Consider the following 19,737-nt stretch of genomic DNA (forward strand, 5'->3'; position numbering starts at 1 on the left):
CTGATCCCTGGGTTGGGAAGTTCCCCTGGAAGAGGGCATGGTGAGCCACTCCAGTGTTCTTGCCTGGAGAATCCCGTGGACAGAGGAGCCTGGTGGGCTACAGTCTATGGGGTCACAAAGAGTCAGACATGACTGAAGCAATTTAGCATACATGCACATACAGTATTCCATGGTATGAATACAGCCCAATTTTTTATTCTATTCCATTACTACTAGACATTTAAAATGGGTTCTTTCCAGCTTTGACTTTATAAATAGTCTTGCTATAAACATTCTTACACAATCTCCCTTAGCATCTGCAGGGAACTGATTCCAGCACCTGCTCTGGATACCAAAATCCACAGATGCTCAAGCCCCTTATGTAAAATGGCACATTGTGTCTGCATATAAGCTATGCGCATTCGCTTGCATGTACTTTAAATCATCATTAGGTTATCTGTAATACCTAATACAATGTAAATGCTATGTAGATAGCATTTCCCATACATGGCAAATTCAAGTTTTTCTTTTTGGAACTTTCTGTATTTTATTTTCCGAGTATTTTCAATCTGCGGTGGGTAGAGCATACGGAACCCTTAGATATGCAGGGCCAATTCTACATGCTTTTTGATGCACACACACACTCTACTTTGAGAAAAGAATAGATTTCAATCAACCCCTCTTTTGTCCATCATCAGGCCTGGGAAATGACCCAACACCCTTGTTCACCTGCTGACAACAAGCTGCTTAGATAAGAGATTGCATTTGAATCCACCTTCAACCCCTGCTCTGAGAGGAGGGAAAGGCAAGGAAAAGGGAGAAAAAAGGAAAAGGGAGAAAAAAGGAAGAGGCAACTTCAGTGACAACAGGAATGATAATCATCTTAGTGTCACATTTTCTCTCTAGTAGCTCTCTAGGATGCTGAAAATAATGACATTCATCTATCTGCATTAAAGATATGAAGACTCTTTTAAGGATGCAAATGTGCTTTTTAGAAAGACAAACACATAAGATAATTAAAATGCTACAGTTCCTGTGTGCTTCATGATGTTCAAATTGCCTTCTTGTTTGCTAGCCCCTCACTACTCAGAGTGGTCCCCAGACCAGCAGCATCCATTAGCTTAGAAAACTGTCAGAAATGCAGAAACTCAGGACTCACTCCAGATTTATGGAATCAGAATCTGCATTTTAACAAGCTCCTCGGGTAATGTTCTGTACACTAATTTGTGATTGTTATTTGTTGTTTAGTGGCTAAGTCATGCCCAACACTCTTGTGACCCCATGGACACAAGACACACCTGCTAGACTCCCTGTCCATGGGCTTTCTCAGGCAGGAGTGCTGAGCTGCGTCGCCATTTCCTTCTCCAGGGGACCTTCCAGATTCATGGACTGCATCCGTGTTTCCTGCATAGCCAGGCAGATTCTTTAGCGCTGAATCATCTGCAAAGCTCATGAAGCCCTCCAATATTCCTTATGATACTCATGAGCCCCTGGAAACAGAGAAGAGAGGAGTCCTTGTTTGCATTCTGCAGGTGGGGAAATCAACCCACAGAAAGGTGACCTTGAGGCACACGAGCACCCAGCCGGTTCCATGTAGGAAAGGTCTCTAGAGGGGAAATGCAGATTTTCATTACTTCACTCTGATAACCAGTGACATGCCTAACACGTTATAAGGTCAAGCCTGTTCCTCTCTAGACAGTGCTGCCCTGATGGGATGTGCTGTGGTCTGAGTAATTCTGCTTGGAGGCTGACATGACAAGCCATCAGAAGGACAAGTGTGGCAGCATGATATGGTTGGGGTAGGGTGGGGAACGGAGTAAAGGAAAAGGAGTGAGGAGACTCGTGAAACAGCAGAGGAACATGGGAGGCGGCTGAAGCTGCGCCAGAGAGATTCCAAGCCCGTGGCTTTGCTTGCTTCTTCCTCCCTTGCCTGGAAGCCAGAGAGCTGGGCTGTGACGCAGTCTGTGAGAGGTTATTGGCAGCCAGCCTGGAGCTGGCCCAAGTGCTCACTGCAGTGCTCTCAGCCACGCAGGGAGACTGGAGGCTGCCTAGTGCACCTCTCCTGGGTCCCGTGGAGCATGCATACCACCTGCGCCAGAGGAGACCCAGCCCTGCAGCAAAAAACAGCCAGCCAGACTGCAGAATGGGTTGGAAAGCTGGGTGCAGTAATGGGAAACAGGTGCAGCTCTGGGCATGCTGGGTTACACCTGCAGGGGGTGAGGATTCTAGGACTCCACTGTCTCTTTCTGCCCCTCCAGAAAGCAGTTCCAAGCTGCAGACTTGCCCATCAGGCTTGGAGGCATCTGAATACTCCCCCTCAACTCTGTGACAATCCAACAGCCAACATGACTAGCTCAGCAAGGCTCAGGGTTCATGTCAGTGGATATGCCCTGCAAATCCAGCTGGAAGGGCTGGAAAATGTCCAGGGCTCTGCCTGCCTGGGTACTAACATAGGAAGACTCCGAGGAGGCCTAAAGCTCCCCCTTGGTGCCCCCAAGGATGTCAGATATCAAAAGGACAGTTAACAGTGGCCTTCCAAAGCCTTGGTCTGATTTTTTTCCAAACCCCAAATGCTGGCTCTAATGGTAGAAGTTCTAAAACAGGCTGGTGAGACAGCTACTTAAGGCAAGTAAAGAAACTCATGGGCTATAAAAGCACAGTATATACTTAGCCATCTGCCTAAATCTGAAGACGAAACTCCCATGCCGCCTTGACCTGTGTCCTCCCTGTTTCTCCTGGCTGCCATCAATTGTCCTCCTTCCCCAATGCTGGGAGATGGCTAGCCCCCTCTGTGAACAGCTGTGACCTCTATATGCAGTCAGGGTCCGGCTGTTCGGCAAGGACACTCATACAACCTCCCAGCAGCTAAAACCAGGCCAAGGTCCAAAGCTGGTCCATAAGTGGGAGTGAGTGTTGGTGGGTAATCAGAAGAAAGGAAAGCAGGAGGCAAAGTCACTGAAAATAATCAGCACCAAAACTAGCATTTCTCAGGCAGACTAAGACTTGCTTCCCGTGGAGTCTTGCCAGAGTAATTGGTGCCCTTTCCCACTCTGCTGTGTGCCTCTCCACAGCACTCCAAACAGGGCAGATCAGCAAATTCACTCCAAAGCCTACTGTGACAGTGGAAACACTTTTAAAAATCTTCACAACAGAAATGGTCTAACACCGTATGTGTTAGATGCAACGTGGCCAGGGTATTAATTCCAGACGCCATGTTTCCTGAATTTGTTTCCAGCCTTTCCCCACCTGCTTGATTCAAATAAATGGAGCTTAAAATTTTTTCTTAATCTCTTTTTTGTTATTTTCTCACAAGAAATATCTGCCTCCCAGATACTGGCAGGTCACTCATTCATTCAACGAATAATTATTGAGCACATTTCCTGCATGAGTCATTGTGCTGATTAGGCATAGACATGGTTTCTCCCATATAAGAGCTTTCTTTATTCAACAAATATTTGTTAGCACTACCTGTTCGTACAGCACTCGATGAAGTGCTAAGGAAGATAAAAAGGCAGAGAGCACAGAAGCCCTGCTGACGTTTTGGTTATATCAGGAGACAAGTTTAAGGTCACAGACAGCCCAATTCTATTGTCAAGGAAATGGATGCTTGCTACAGAAGTGTGGATCCTTTGAAAACTTGTGAGAAATGCAAGTCCCCACTTGCTGAATATTCACTAGCTGAATAAGAACCTGCAATTTAACTTAATGCTCAGGACATTCCAAGCACAGTGACTTTTGAGGTTTGACAGCTGAAGCTCTAGAAGTTTGGGGGAGACAGATTATTATGCACCTCATGATAACAGTCAAGAAAACATCCATACAGGAGTTTGTCTCTAAAGAATCATTGGGCTTTGACTGGATACAGAGGGAGCAAAGGATAGTAACTTCCCACTTTCGCGGAGTTAAAAAAAAACAAACCATGTCTGTAAACTGCAGAAGGCAGTAAAATTCTGCAATCACATTTTCCACAACAGCAAAAGCTTTGAGTCAGGTAGGATGAGTTTGCAGATTCATGTGGCTGACGGTGTCAGGATCCCCAAGTGGCAGCTCGCCCAGTTTGGATAGCTTCAAGGTCAGATCGCCTGTTGTCCTGGAATGGACTGGCCCCTCAGCAATTCCTGGCTCTGCCCAACCTGCCTGTCAATCAAACAGATCGACCAGTGGAAACCGGCTCATTATTTTCCTGCAGTTACTCAGCCAATTGGCAGCTTCCAGCAAATTGAGTCCTGGAAAGGCATCATCTGAACATCAGTGGGGTGGCTGCTTTATCAAGCCGGCCCAGGAGAGCAGATAAATCACTGAGAAGTTGTGATTAGACGCTGTTTGCACTGTGACTATGGCTTAATATATTGGATCAGCCTGAGTGGGTTGCCTCAGTTTTACTTGCACTCTCCCTTCCTGCATTCAATTTAAGAATTAAGCTTTATTGTTCTAAATATAAAAACTGAAACAAATAAAACAGATGAAAAAATGACTGCGTTTACTGCTATTTCCTGTTTTCTACATACCAGCCCAAATGTCTGTGTTTCTCCAATAATTTAACCAGAAGAAGATGATAACAGAACTTCATAATACTGTTGAATGCTTTGCTTAAAATTCAGGGCTGTGACCCACAGTGATAAAATGTGCCCATCCGTTCAGGAGTCACGTCAAGGAGAATCTGCTCCGAAACAGGTAAGCTCTGAAGACAACATGACCTCAGTCGTCTACATCAGGCAGATTTCTCCTCGGAATTATTTTCTAGTAGCTGGGATGGGCTTGTACCAAGACACATATGCCCTCTCACCCTTGCAGCTATGGCTTGTTTTAGGAGGCAGTTGGTGGAGGGGGGAGCTGAGCTAAAGCTGGGGAGCAGCACCTAGCTGACTGGTTCACAGGAAATGGAATTTAGGATTCTTGACTCATCAGCTCTATTCTAATCCCGTTAAGCTGATGCTTAACTAATAACATGGCGATAGCATCTGTCCTGACCCCACCACCACTCACCATGTCCCCACCATCCCCAGCTCTCTATTCTCTCTTCTCCAGGGAACTGGAAGCACTGGTCAGTCAACCGATTCTCTTAACCATCACCCTAGGTGTGATTTTAGATCAGTGCAGGCTCTGGTTATGCCTGAGCAGGACCAAAGGCTGAAGCAGGCACCCACAGAGAAGAGGAGACATCTCTTTATCTCGAGATTCTGCTTTTAGGAAGGAGCTTTTGTGTGGGAAGCTTCCAGCCTCCAGCACTGATCTCACCACTTTGCTCCCCCCCACACACCCCACTCCCCCATCTATCAGAGACTGAGTGCGCTGTGCAGTGTGTTTGAAATGATCAAATGGAACAGTGAGGAATCCGGAAGCCACACAGATAAGGAATGGTTGAAGGAACCGATGGAGCTGAGATGAAAGCATTACAAATGTTGGAGGCGGCAGTGTGTGAAAGAGGCAGCGGGTAGGTTCCTGAGCAACAGATGTAAGATACAAGCTCAGAGGATGATATGCCTCCTCACAAAGAAAAGCCCCCCACCTCGGAGGCCAGGCCCTGCCTGCTGGAGTAGAAGCTCCTGGTCTTGACAGGCACTTAAGCCAAAGCTTGGAGACTACTGTACAAGACACGTGAGTTACTAGGGAAAGGGTGGGACAGAACTGTATCATTCTTTCATCTCTGAGATCCTGGGCTGCATGCAGGCTCACCTTCGCAGGGTAGATTCTGTGGTCTCATTTTACACATACCCTCCTTTGTCACTTCCGCAGCACTCCAGTTAGGTGGGTACAGTTGTTATATTTTATTTAATATTTTCACCCCATCTGCTCAGGACACTCTTGCCTTAGGTACTGTGTTATTCTCTCCCTTCACTATACTCTGGTCTCCGTGTTTTATCTTCTCCAAGAGCCTTTTCTCTTTTGCCCTTTGGAATGTGGCCATCTCCCCGCAGCTCTCCATCCCTTACCTGCTGTATTTGTCTTTATGGTATCTAGCATGCTCTAAAGCTGTGTTACACACAGACCTGTTTATCATCAGTCTCCTTTAGGAGAACAGAAGGCTGTCGGTTGGTTTTGCTCACTGCTCCTTCCCCAGCACATGTCATCAAGGGTGTGGTCCATGGCAGAACACGTGTGTGCAATGGACAAATGAGTCTGTTTTACAGATGCGGAGACTGAGGCACTGGAAAGGGGAAGTAATATCCCCAAGGTTATACAGCAAGTAAATATAAGAGCTAGGATTTGAACACCCTGATTCTGGGGTCACACACAACTGCCCCACATCATTTACCCTTTGAAGAAACCATGTTTTCCATTTTTTGAGGGAGGGGGTGTGAAATTTAAGATTTTATTTTCAACATCAGGTTAATTAACATTATCAGACATCAAAAAATACACAAACAACAAGTGCTGGACAGGGTGTAGAGAAAAGGGCACCCTCCTACACTCTTGCTGGAATGTATGTTGGTAAAGCCACTATGGAGAACGGTATGCAGATTCCTTAAAAAACTAAAAATAGAGCTGCCGTATGGCCCTGCAATCCCACTCCTGGGCGTATATCTGGGGGGAATCAGCATCATGCACCCTACTGTTCATTGCAGCGCTGTTTACAATAGCTAAAACAGGGAAGCAACCTAAATGTCCATCGACAGAGGAATAAGTAAAGATGTGCACAGATATACAATGGAATATTACTTAGCCATTAAAAAGAAGGAAGTAATGCCATTTGCAGCAACATGGATGGACCTAGAGAGTGTCATACTGAGTGAAGAAAGTCAGACAGAGAAGGAGAAGTATCATATGTGTGGTGCTTAGTTGCTCAGTCTTGTCCAACTCTTGGCGACCCCACAGACTGCAGCCCGCCAGGCTCCTCTGTCCATGGAGATTCTCCAGGCAAGAATACTGGAGTGGATTGCTATGCCCTTCTCCAGGGGATCTTCCCAACACAGGGATCGAACCCAGGTCTTTTGCATTGCAGATGGATTCTTTACTGATTGAGGCATGAGGGAAGCCCAAATATCATATGACCTCCTTTATATGTAGAATCAAAAAAGAAATGATATAAATGAACTTACTTACTAAACAGAAAGAGACTCATAGACTTAAAAAATGAACTTATGGTTGCTGGGGTGAAGGGATACTATTTGGACTTTGGGAAGGTTATGTACACACTGCTATATTTATAAGGGATAACCAACAAGGGCCTATTGTATAGCACATGGAGCTCCGTTCAATGTTATGTGGTCACCTGGATAGAAGGGGAATTCAGGGGAGAATGGATACATGTTTCTATACAGCTGAGTCCCTTTGCTGTTCACCTGAAACTACCACAACATTGTTAATCAGCTATGCTGCTAAGCCGCTTCAGTTGTGTCCGACTCTGTGCGACCCCATAGACGGCAGCCCACCAGGCTCCCCCATCCCTGCGATTCTCCAGGCAAGAACACTGGAGTGGGTTGCCATTTCCTTCTCCAATGCATGAAAGTGAAAAGTGAAAGTGAAGTCCTTCAGTCGTGTCAGACTCTTAGCGAGCCCATGGACTGCAGCCTACCAGGCTCCTCCGTCCATGGGATTTTCCAGGCAAGAGTACTGGAGTGGGGTGCCATCGCCTTCTCCGGTTAATCAGCTATACCCCAATACAAAATAAAAAGTTTAAAGTTTGGAAAAAGCATTAGCAGAAATAAATTTAAATGTGTATTCTTACTGAGCTTTTTATTTTTTTAATTTTATTTTATATTGGAGCATAGTTGAAACTAACAATGCTGTGTTAGTTTCAAGCGCATAGCAAAGTGATTCAGTTATGCAACCATATTTTCTTGAAGAAAAGCTGAAACTCTAGGAAATCCAATGACTGGGTCTGGCCAGATTACCTCTTGTTTTATTACTTCATATGACATGTCACTGTAAGCTGGGGGCCACTGGTTGCTACCAACATGGTTGCAAAAAGCCCTGAGAGAGAGTCAGAGGGCAAAAGTCAGAGGACACGAGGATGCTTTTCGCCCGAGCGATCTCCAGGCTGCACTGTGACCTGGAGCAAGCAAAAGGGCATGGGCGCCTGGGCCTAAACTAACCCTGAGCAGATACGTCGACTCTGACTGAACTCCCATGCCTGGGGTCCTCAGAGGCAAGCTGGCGAACTCAGGGAAGATCCTTTGGCCCTTTGGATGATTTGAAACCATGCACAATGTCACTCTCCCATCAAAGGGGCTGAATGTATGTTCCCTGCTTCCTCTAGCCAGTTTTTTTCCCATGACAAAAATCAATTTTACTTGAACATTAACAGGTCATAAAAGGGAGCTGACATTGGCTTTTGTAGTTAATGAACAATAATACAGATTTGAAAGTCAGATAAACATGAATAAGAATTTGAGTTAGTTTCCCTCTAGGAATCTCTTTTTTTTTTTTTTTTTAAACTGAAAAATAGGAACTAAGTCTGCTCACATGATTTTTGTAAGGATTAGATGAGAAAACATGAAAGTGGACATTTGGCATTGATTTTCTGAGTGTCAGATCATTTTGCTGCTAGCTGCTTTCTCCTCTTTCTGTGGGTACAGAAAAATGCATTATCTGAAGGAGATACTGGGGTTGAATCTAAAATATCAAAACCGAATTAACCAAAAGGTACAGACATCCCAGTTTGCGGCAGCCAGGGATGTGTTTCATCCGTGCACCGTCCGTACCTCAGGGTCTGTGGATCAAGCCCTGGATCACCCCCGCTCTCCTGTCCTGGGCTCCCCACATCCTGGCTCACTGGATACCACCTTCCGTTGACTCTGAAAGGACAAAGCAAAGACAAAGGGAGGAGCCTTCCTGCTGAGAGTCTGCCCCAGGTCAAGCCATCTCCTGGAGGCCACCTTGGGAGCTTAGACACTTGTGAAGACCCAAATATGCCTGAGGATATCCCAGAAAATTCCATCTCTTTCAGCTAGATAAAATCAAGTTGCTCAGGATTTCCCAGGTGATGCAGTGGTTAAGAATCTGCCCACCAATGCACAGGACACGAGTTCAGTTCCTGATGCTGGAGGATCCCACATACTGTGAAGTAACTATGCCCGTGTGCCTAGACTCCACACTCTGCAACACGACCAGAGGCCCACGCACTGCAACTAGAGAATAGCTCTTGCTCATCACAACTAGAGAAAGCCCATGAGCAGCAATAAAGACCCAGCACTATCAAAAATAAAATGTAATAAATAAATAAGTCAAGTGGCCCAACAGCTTCAAGTTCAACCTAAGAAGTTCTCTCTTGCGGTCACTATTCTTCAGCTTTAATGTCACCTTGTGGAATCAGATTCTGCTGGTATGCCTCTCACTAACAAAGCATATGGAATGTTTGCTTATAGAATATGATATTAACAGGAAATACACTGAGAAACATGCTTGTAAAGTGAACCTGTGCTTATAGTGCCATCAGAAAAACTTTTGCACCTACCTCTAGTCATCACCAGTATCTTCTAGATTCTAATACAAAGTCCTCCAACAGTTTACATCTGATTGTCTCTAAGGGAGGGTGAGAAGATGTATCTCATATCTCTAGTGAGAGGCAGGCTCTTTTCCTTTCAAAACCTATAACACAGGAAGGGGTGTTAAGAGGTGCAGGGTGAACAGCAAGATTCTGGTCACTGTTGGGGCGCTTGGAAATGAAGGTGAGTTTCATGCATTCCCATACACTCTGTTCAAATCCAAACGAAACAAACACAAAATTAAACCTGATATCTTGGCCACAAGAATCCGAAAAGTGCTTGGCACATGGTAGCTGCTTCATAAATTATTTGAATGAATGAGAGAGTAAATAAATAACAAATTCACAAGGCCTCTGATATGAGTGATAAAGAGTTTTCCTGAAGTGCTGGTGAAAAGGGAAAGCTTGACTAAAACATTTAAGTCCAGTGGAAGAGTTTTAAATCTCAAAAATGAAGCAGATAATTACTTTTTCTTTATAGTTTCCAGTGGGTTAATAAACAGTAGAAGGATTCTGGTACCTTCTCAGGAGGCTATCTGGAGTGATACAGTATACTTGGTCAACTTTTCCTATTTGTTCCTAATGAATGATGATCAGTCTTAATGCTGTGCTACCCAAAGATAAAATCTGACACATTCTGAGGGAAAGAAGTATTAATATGTAGTTAGGCCAGGGTTTCTCCACCTTGACACCATTGACATTTGGGGCTGGATAATTGTTTGTTGTGAGGAGGCACAGACTGTAGGGTTTTTACCAGCATCTCTGGTTTGTAGCAGCCCCATTCTGAGTCATGATAATCAAAGAGAGTCCAGACATTGTCAAATATCCTAAGAGATAAAGTCGTCTTTAGTGGATATTTAGAATTAAAATCTGAAATTAGAATTTTACAATGAAAATTAGATTTATATTAAAAATGGTCAATTGTTAAGTAAAACAGTTGTTAAGTAAAACTGACTTCTGATCTAGACAAAATTGTAAACTAAACTTTAAGTGCACCTCTGCCTTGATTCCTGACTCAGATCAATTAGACCTTGGATAGAGATCTGAGATCTCAAAGAGCACTGGATCCATGAGAAAAGGTGCTATGCTAAATGATACTGATGCCAAAGCCTTTGACTGTGTGGATCACAATAAACTGTGGAAAATTCTGAAAGAACTGGGAATACCAGACAACCTGACCGGCCTCTTCAGAAACCTATATGCAGGTCAGGAAGCAACAGTTAGAACTGGACATGGAACAACAGACTGGTTCCAAATAGGAAAAGGAGTACGTCAAGGCTGTATATTGTCACCCTGCTTATTTAACTTCTATGCAGAGTACATCATGAGAAACGCTGGGCTGGAGGAAGAGCAACCTGAAATCAAGATTGCCGGGAGAAATATCAATAACCTCAGATATGCAGATGACACCACCCTTATGGCAGAAAGTGAAGAGGAACTCAAAAGCCTCTTGATGAAAGTGAAAGAGGAGAGCGAAAAAGTTGGCTTAAAGCTCAACATTCAGAAAACTAAGATCATGGCATCTGGTCCCATCTCTTCATGGGAAATTAATGGGGAAACAGTGGAAACAGTATCAGACTTTATTTTGGGGGGCTCCAAAATCACTGCAGATGGTGATTGCAGCCACAAAATTAAAAGATGTTTACTCCTTGGAAGGAAAGTTATGACCAACCTAGATAGCATATTGAAAAACAGAGACATTACTTTGCCAACAAAGATTCATCTAGTCAAGGCTATGGTTTTTCCAGTGGTCATGTGTGGATGTGAGAGTTGGACTGTGAAGAAAGCTGAGCTCCGAAGAATTGATGCTTTTGCACCGTGGTGTTGGAGAAGACTCTTGAGAGTCCCTTGGACTGCAAGGAGATCCAACCAGTCTATCCTAAAGGAGATCAGTCCTGGGTGTTCTTTGGAAGGAGTGATGCTAAAGCTGAAACTCCAATACTTTGGCCACCTCATGCGAAGAGTTGACTCATTGGAAAAGACCCTGATCCTGGGAGGGATTGGAGGCAGGAGGAGAAGGGGACAAAAGAGGATGAGATGGCTGGATGGCATCACCAACTTGATGGACGTGAGTCTGAGTGAACTCTGGGAGATGGTGATGGACAGGGAGGCCTGGTGTGCTGTGATTCATGGGGTCGCAAAGAGTCGGAAACAACTGAGCGACTGAACTGAACTGAACTGAAGTTAACCATTGAAACAACCATATTCCATAACACACCCATGTAGAATTCAGTGATTTCACACAATGATCATTTGTTCTTATGTTTCAGGGTCCACAAGTCAGCTGGGGTCACTCAGAGTCTATAGGTCCACTAGGGCAATTTTGTTGCATGAATCTCATTTTGAGATTCAGGTTGAAAATGGAGAGTTACTAGGGAGAAATCCTTTTCATGATGGAGAAGAAGTTTCCTGAAGCACTAGCAGAAATATGCACTGCCCGCATTTGTCTAAGATGCTATTTCAAAGGAGAAGCCGACACTGTTTCATGTCAGAACATCAGTGACCTTGTCATTTCCACCCACATTTTTGTTGTTCAGTCACTAAGTCGTGAATGACTCTGCGACTCCATGAAGCATGGCAAAGGCTTTCCTATCCTTCACTATCTCCTGGAGTTTTCTCAAATTCATGTCCAATGAGTCAATGATGCTATCTAATCATCTCATCCTCTACCACCCACTTCTCCTTTTGCCTTTAATCTCTCACAGCATCCGGGTCCTTTCTGATGAGCCAGCTCTTTGTATTTGGTGGCTAAAGTATTGGAGCTTCAGCTTTAGCATCAGTCCTTCCAATGAGTATTCAGGGTTGATTTCCTTTAGGACTGACTGTTCTGATTTTGCAGTCTAAGAGACTCTCAAGAGTCTTCTCCAGCACCACAATTCAAAAGCATCAATTCTTGGGTGCTCAGCATTCTTAATGGTCCAATTCTCACATCCATATATAACTACTGAAAAACCATAGCTTAGCTTTGTCAATACGGACCTTTGCTGCCAAGATGATGTCTCTGCTTTTAAATACACTGTCTAGGTTTGCTGTAACTTTCCTTCCAAGGAGTAAGTGTCTTTTAATTTCATGCTGCAGTCACTGTCCACAGTGATTTTGGAGCCCAAGAAAATAAAATCTATCACTGTTTCCACTTTTACCCCTTCTATTTGCCATGAAGTTATGGGACTGGATGTCATGATTTTAGTTTTTTGAATGTTGAGTTTTAAGCCAGTCTTTTCACTCTCCTTTTTCACTTTCACCTAGAGACTCTTTATTTCCCCTTCACTATCTGCCATTAGAGTGGTGTCATCTGTGTAACTGAGATTATTGATGATTCCAGCTTGTGATTCATCCAACATGGCATTTCACATGATGTACTCTGCATAGGAGTTAAATAAGCAGGGTGACAGTGTATAGCCTTGTCGTATTCCTTTCCCAATTTTGAACCCATCTGTTGTTTCATGTCTGATTCTAAGTGTTGTTTCTTGAGACACATACAAGTTTCTCAGAAGACAAGTAAGGTCTTGTCTCTCCAAGAATTTTCCACAGTTTGTTGTGATTCACACAGTCAAATGCTTTCACGTAGTCAAAGAAGCAGAAAAAACTGAAAGTGTCTGTTGCTCAGTTGTGTCCAACTCTTCATGACCCCATGAAGCAGAAGTAGATGTTTTTCTGGAATTCCCTTGCTTTTTCTATGATCTGATGGATATTGGCAATTTGAACAAGGGTTCCTCTGCATTTTCTAAATCCAGCTTGTACATCTGGAAGTCCTAGGTTCACAAACTGCTGAACCTAACTTGAAGGATTTTGAGCATAACCTTACCAGCATGTGAAATGAATGAAATTGTATAATAGTCTGAACACTCTTTGGCAATTTCCTTCTTTGGGACTGGAATGGAAACTGACATTTTCCAGGCCTGTGGCCACTGCTGAGTTTTCCAAATTTGCTGGCATATTGAGTGCAGCACTTTCACAGCATCATCTTTTAGGATTTAAAATAGCTCAGCTGGAATTCCATCACGTCCACCAGCTTTGTTTGTGGTAATGCTTCCTAAGGTCCACTTGACTGCTCCAGAATGTCTGGATCTAGGTGAGTGACCACACCATCGTGGTTTTCCGGGTCATTAAGACCTTTCTTATACAGTTCTTCTGTGTATTCTTGCCACCTCTTCTTAATCTCTTCTGCTTCTGTTAGGTCCTTACCATTTCTGTCCTGTATTGTGCCCATCTTTGCATGAAATGTTCCCTCGGTTTCTCCAATTTTCTTGAAAAGGTCTCTAGGCTTTCCCAACGGTCTAAGATCAAGGACACATGATCAAGGTCTTGTATGTGTTAGGCAGGAGAGTACGCAATTTCCTTGGAAGTTGAGAGGAAGGAGTGGAGACAAGCTGAATAATAATCTAATACTGTTAACACATGAATTTCAAAGACCACATTTTCAGCACCACCATACACATTCCAGTGTTCTTGGCTGGAGAATCCCAGGGACGGGGGAGCCTGGTGGGCTGCCGTCTATGGGGTTGCACAGAGTCGGACGCGACTGAAGCGACTTAGCAGCAGCAGCAGAATTCTTCAGTCCTCACTATCTCCATTTCTTTAAGAGACTGAGAGGGAGAGGTTCACTGGTATTTAAATCATGTGGATGAAACTTTGAGAAAACGTAGCTTAAACAGCAAACATTTTTCTTAGTTACATTTAAGAAATCTATTAAATCAATAGACTAGCCATTTTGTCATTGTGTTTTGTTTTCAGGACCCTTGGCAAATATTGTCTTAATTTGTGTCAATTATATTTACAAGGAACCTTAAGAATAATGTAAGTGGTTTAGCCCTGCTTCTTTGTAACCAGAATAGTAAATAAACCATGTGCAGCTTGACAACAGCCAGCAGGCTATGACAGAGGTATGGAGTCTATGTTTTGTTCCATCTTCTTCATATACTCTGCTGCTTGAGTCATGAGCATATTAGAAAGCTCTGTGTACTATTTAGGCTTCTATATGCCTAATATATAGAGGAACTGAAATGATTCCAACAAAATTATCATTGGAGTGGGATAGAAATTGGATACTTGTAGAATCTTTAATAAATTTCTACCGTAGATTTCATTAATTCATAAATATTAAAGTTAAAAGGTCACTACCCCTGATGCATATCCCCTGGGGCCTGATTGAGGCCAACCCCATAATTTTACCAATGAAGAAAACTGAACTGAAAGAAAATGCCATGTGTTGTTCAAGGTCCCCCTTTAGCCAATGTGGTGGTCTAGTTGCTAAGTTGTGTCCATCTCTTGTGACCCCTTGGACTGTAGCCCACCAGGCTCTTCTGTCCGTGGGATTTCTGAGGCAAGAATACCCCTTAGCCATAACAGATGTTAAATTAGATCTGGCTCCCAATTGCCAAACTCTCCAGCACACCACGTTTGCTAATAAAGTAAGGGAATTATGGATAATTGGCCTGAAGGAGATTGTAGTAGTCTTGGATTTTAAGTAAACAGAAGTCTTTTCCATCATCCATGGTACAGAACTCTAGAATCTCAAACAGAATAGGCAAAGGCTTATTTTTTAACATAATGGGCTGCTCCTCAGTCCATAGAGAGGCAGAATGACATTGATGATCTTCAGTCTTTCTAGAATGTCCATGTTGTCACCTGATTCTCCATGTGCCATGTTGGGTGGAAACCCTTCATTCTTTGTGCTATTTGATATCTTTATGACATCTGAAGTCTTTGGCTTTTCCCTCTTTGAAAAATGTCCCCTTGTTTTCTCCCACTCTTATGATTGCTCTCTTTTTCTCCATTTATCCCAAATGATAGTGTTCCCCTTAGCTCTTTCCCATCTTCACTCTGCATGATGTTCTTAGAGCCTGGGACTGGGACTCTCGAGTCTTTGCCCCAGCCTAAATTTCTCTTCCCAATCCAGGGCCTTGGTCCACCTCGTGGTGAACATCTGTCCACCCAGAGGAACCTGACAACACATCTCTCCCTGTATTTATCCTTCAAGTAGTCACTTCCTTCTCCAACAACCCCATCTCAGCACAATTTATCATCATTCACCCAGTTAGCCAAGCCGGAAATGAGAGATTCAATGTCAATTTCACTTTTCCCACCATAACTCACATCTAAGCACCCACCACCTGCAATTCTCTATTCTCAGTACTTTCTAATGGTTCCTTCCCTTCACTCAAAACACTGTCTGAGCTCAGGCATTTTGTCTTCTCTTGCCTGGGTTATGTACTGGCCTCCTAAACTGTTCCTTCAGCCCAACTCCAGCCCTTCTGTACAAGCAATCTGTACAGAACACACATTCTTCAGCAAGTTTTCTCTAATAAGGGACACATTTGAGTTTTATACAATAACTTGGTTTATTCCATCACTTGCTCTCCAAACATGGGACACTTGTTTATTCAGTCAACATTATTTATTAAATGCCCATAAAGGGGCAGGCCCAGGAAACCAATAGCAAAAAACAAAACACCAAAAACCCAAATTATCCCTCTCTTGAAGCTTAAAACCTAGAAACCTAGTAATTGGAGGTATATAATAAAAAATTTAATAGATAATTATAACAAATAATATAAATTTTTAAATATATAGACACTTTTGAGAAAAACAGAGCAGAAAAGGAAGTGTAGGAATGTTGAAGAAGGAGAGCTGAAGTATTGCACCTAGGTTGAGAAGACGCCATTTAAAGGCCTTGTCCGTCGTAGGCATCCATAAAACTACTCCTTAAACAATTAAATACATGGATAAATGGATCATTTCATATGATCCATGATACAACTAGTGAATCACACACCAAAAGCTCCTCCCTGTTTTTCAGGTGAGGAAACTGGGGCTCAGAGAATGAAAAAAGATAGTTCTTTGTCTTCTTCTAAGACCAAAGAAGAAATTTCCAGCATCACCTCAACACCGAGTTTACAACACGAAGGCTTGTGTGAGCTTCAGGTGGTCTGGAGTTGGAAGCACATTCCGTTGTAAACAGTTTTGATCCATCTGGCATTGCACAAAACACAGAGGGTACAAAGCAAGGCTGAGTAGGGTCAGAGCTTCTTTCTGTGTTGGCCTGGCTTGAGTCCAGCAGACTGACTGTTCACTGACCCATGTGTTAGTCGTTTAACCAATGTGAATTGAGAGTTTGTAACAAACAGCGACCTAGATGCTGTGGATTCTGGTGTGAAAAAAGACAGTCACAGAGCTCTTTGAAAGGCAGACAGTAGAAAAAAGCTGGTAGGGGTGACTATACTGAAGACAGATGAGGCAGAATTGGGGATGGTAGGTTAGATCACGGTTAAATGTGGGAAGGAAAGGAGAAAACAATGGTCCTCATGGCAGAGACAGGTTTGAGGAGCTGCTAACAGGGAAAATAGATCCAAAGCACCAGGAAAGAAGTTGGGTTAAACGGACAACTCTTGTCCAGAGCTCAACCTGCAAGAGTAACCGCAGGTTCCCTATCCCCATCCCCCAGACAAAGGCAACTTCTTTAAATTGACTATTGGTCTTTGCTTCACTCCAGAAATTCCCTTAAGTTGTCTTTCCTGATTCTCTTCCTTCTTCAATTTGTAATTCCAGGTTAGATTTTTCTTCTTAGACTTTTTTTTATGTTGACCATTTTAAAAATCTTTATTGAATTTGTTACAATATTGTTTCTGCTTTATGCTTTCCTTTGTTTTTCAACCATGAGGCATGTGAGATCTTAGCTTCCCAACCAGGGACTGAACCTCCATTCCCTGCATCAGAAGGCAAAGTCTTAACCGCTGGACTACCAAAGAGATCCTGAATGTTTTAAAATGTGGATCCTATCCTAGAACTTAAGACAAAGGAGATCAAAGTACCTTCAAGTTGCTTAAAACCCAGTAAAGCATTTCCCAAAGTACATCAACGTGTGCTGGTGAGGCTGAGAGGTTCTGTGTGGTCCTCTCCAAACCCCCACAGGATGAAAAAGCTTAAATATGGTTCATACAGACATCTGCTTTAATTGAGACGTGAGCTATAATTTAATTTCAAATATTCTCTTTTGGCTCACATGAAATGGGTAGATGGCAAGCGTGGGGGAATAGTGTGGTTTGGAGAAAGCCTGGGAGAAGAGCATTTTATAATTATTCTGTTTTCTCAGGGAGGAAAGATATCTTTGGGAAACTTATGGCAAAAAAATTCCTTGCATTTACTTTGACAAATAACTTCTGTTAATGGCAAATGATCCTGGATTTTCATTTACAGTATAAATACAAGGTCTCTTTTTAGAATCATTTTAATTTCTAAAGTGAGTACAAATGGCATATTCTTGGATTAGTTCTCTTAACCTCCTCTTTTCCTTCCAAGAGGTTGGAAGTCTTAAAATTACACTTTGCCGACACCCTTGCTATCAGGGTTGTGGATATGAACTACATTGTGCCAATTAGATGCAGTTGCCTGAGTTTTGTAATGTAGAAATAGAGTGGAGGCAGTGAGTTTTTGGCAGCTGAGAGGTTTGAGAGCAGCAGTCAGACTCAGGGTTCCACTCTCTAGTCAACAGTCTCCTGGGAGTGAGGTGGTTATTGGAGGCATCAAGAGTGAAAAACATGATGAGTAGTTTTTGGCTTGGACACTGAAACCAATTCTGCTGGTGCCTCTGACTTCCATTCCTTCCACCATTTCGTAAGCACCCTGAATTAAACCCCTTCTGCTTGAAATACCTAGCGTGGCTTTTCTTGCCTTCACTGATCCCTGATGACGTAACACATATGACAATAGTTGTGAAGATGATTAATACTGGTCTTGTGGAGCCATGGCTAGAAAGACACGTTCTCAGAATTTATACACGAAGGAGAAATCAGCAGATTTCAGAAATGTTACAATCCGGGAGGCAAAATAAAGCTGCACGTGTTGAGGCAAACATTCATTAATGGATGCTCTGTGACCTCAAACAATCTATTCAATTTCTTTCATAAAATGTTTTTTCAGTTTAATTTAATTGTTTTAGAGCTCCTAATTGACTCATATTTCAACTGGATGGTAGGATTTGGGGGGACATTTTTAGTGGAATATAAGGAAGCAGAGTTTGTTTCTTCGGTTACCTTCAAGACAGAGTGAAAACGACACATTTGCCTGAAGTCACCGACCCATTTGGTTTGCTATTCCATGGCCCTAGCTCTTGAATTTCTGAGGAAAGCAGACACCGGGGTCATTGTCCCTCTTATAAACATGAAGAATATTTTTGAGAAGCTGTGGATAAACTATGGGCATTTGGGACTTCATACTGATGACTGGGCATCTGTGAGGAAGACAGGAGCATGACCGTGGCTGCCAGTCCTGTAAACACTTGCACACCCAAGAAGAAGCTTGTTCAATTTCTCAGGGGGGCCTTGGAAAAATCTAGCTGCCTCAGGAAACCAAGAGATAAGAGAGCTTCTAAAAGCATCTACTAATATCTGCACTGTGCGTACTGAAAGCAGAGGAGCCTTTTGGATACTGAGCTGGCAAGTCTTGCTCTAGAGTTAAGGTAATCTCACGTTTCAGAGAGATCGCATAAGCAGACACTGCCTCTGGCTACAGATTCCCCTTTGCATCTTTCGCTTTGACAGCAGGTCTTTGTCATTTTACCTGCCACTATCAATTATACCAACTTCTGTTAGTCATTCTTTACTCTTCCTTTGGGCTCACTGGCATGGCCCCTGAAGACTTTTGATAGAACCATTTTGGAAAAGAAAAATCTTTCTGTTGGTGTTAATAAACAGGAAGACAAGTTTAAAACTGTGGAACGTTCTCCATGTGAAGAAATTCAGCCTGAAAATGAAGCCAGCGTGAAGGAAAGATGAACAAATAAATGGACAGAGAGAAAAACAAAGACAGAATTCTTTAAAGGCCTGGTGAGCCCTAGATCCAGACATACCTGAAACCAGTATACTTCCCTAGACTTAATTACATGGGCCAATGAATGACTTTTCATGCTTAAATCAGTCTGATGGGCTTCCCTCATGTCTCAGTCAGTAAAGAATCTGCCTGCAATGCAGGAGACCTGGGTTTGATTCCTGGGTCAGGAAGATCCCCTGAAGAAGGAAATGGCAACCCACGCCAGTATTCTTACCTAGAGAATCCCACGGACAGAGGAGCCTGGAAGGCTACAGTTCAGAGGTCACAAGAGTTGGACATGACTTAGTGACTAAACCACCACCAAATCAGTTTGAGCTGAGTTTCTGCTACTTATAATGCAAAACATGCATACTTTAATTGCTCTTTCTCAGTGTTAGCACAATGCTAAGTATGGAGCTGGTGGGCATTTTTTTCTCTCTCTTTTTTTAAACAACATTTCAGAATTCTGATTCCCAGTTCCACCAGCAATTATTTATTAAGCACCTGTCATATGCCCAGCATTG

The 19,737-nt window shown here is 43.1% G+C and overlaps 1 long non-coding RNA gene across 1 annotated transcript in view; it reads right to left on the reverse strand.

The window, feature by feature from the left end:
- The window catches only part of LOC102181967, a 76,657-nt gene that overhangs the window by 36,169 nt on the left and 20,751 nt on the right, over positions 1-19,737 (reverse strand). The gene's annotated exons all lie outside the window — the stretch shown is intronic.

This window comes from Capra hircus, chromosome 13 (genome assembly GCF_001704415.2).
Source record: "Capra hircus breed San Clemente chromosome 13, ASM170441v1, whole genome shotgun sequence".
Lineage (NCBI taxonomy): Eukaryota > Metazoa > Chordata > Mammalia > Artiodactyla > Bovidae > Capra > Capra hircus.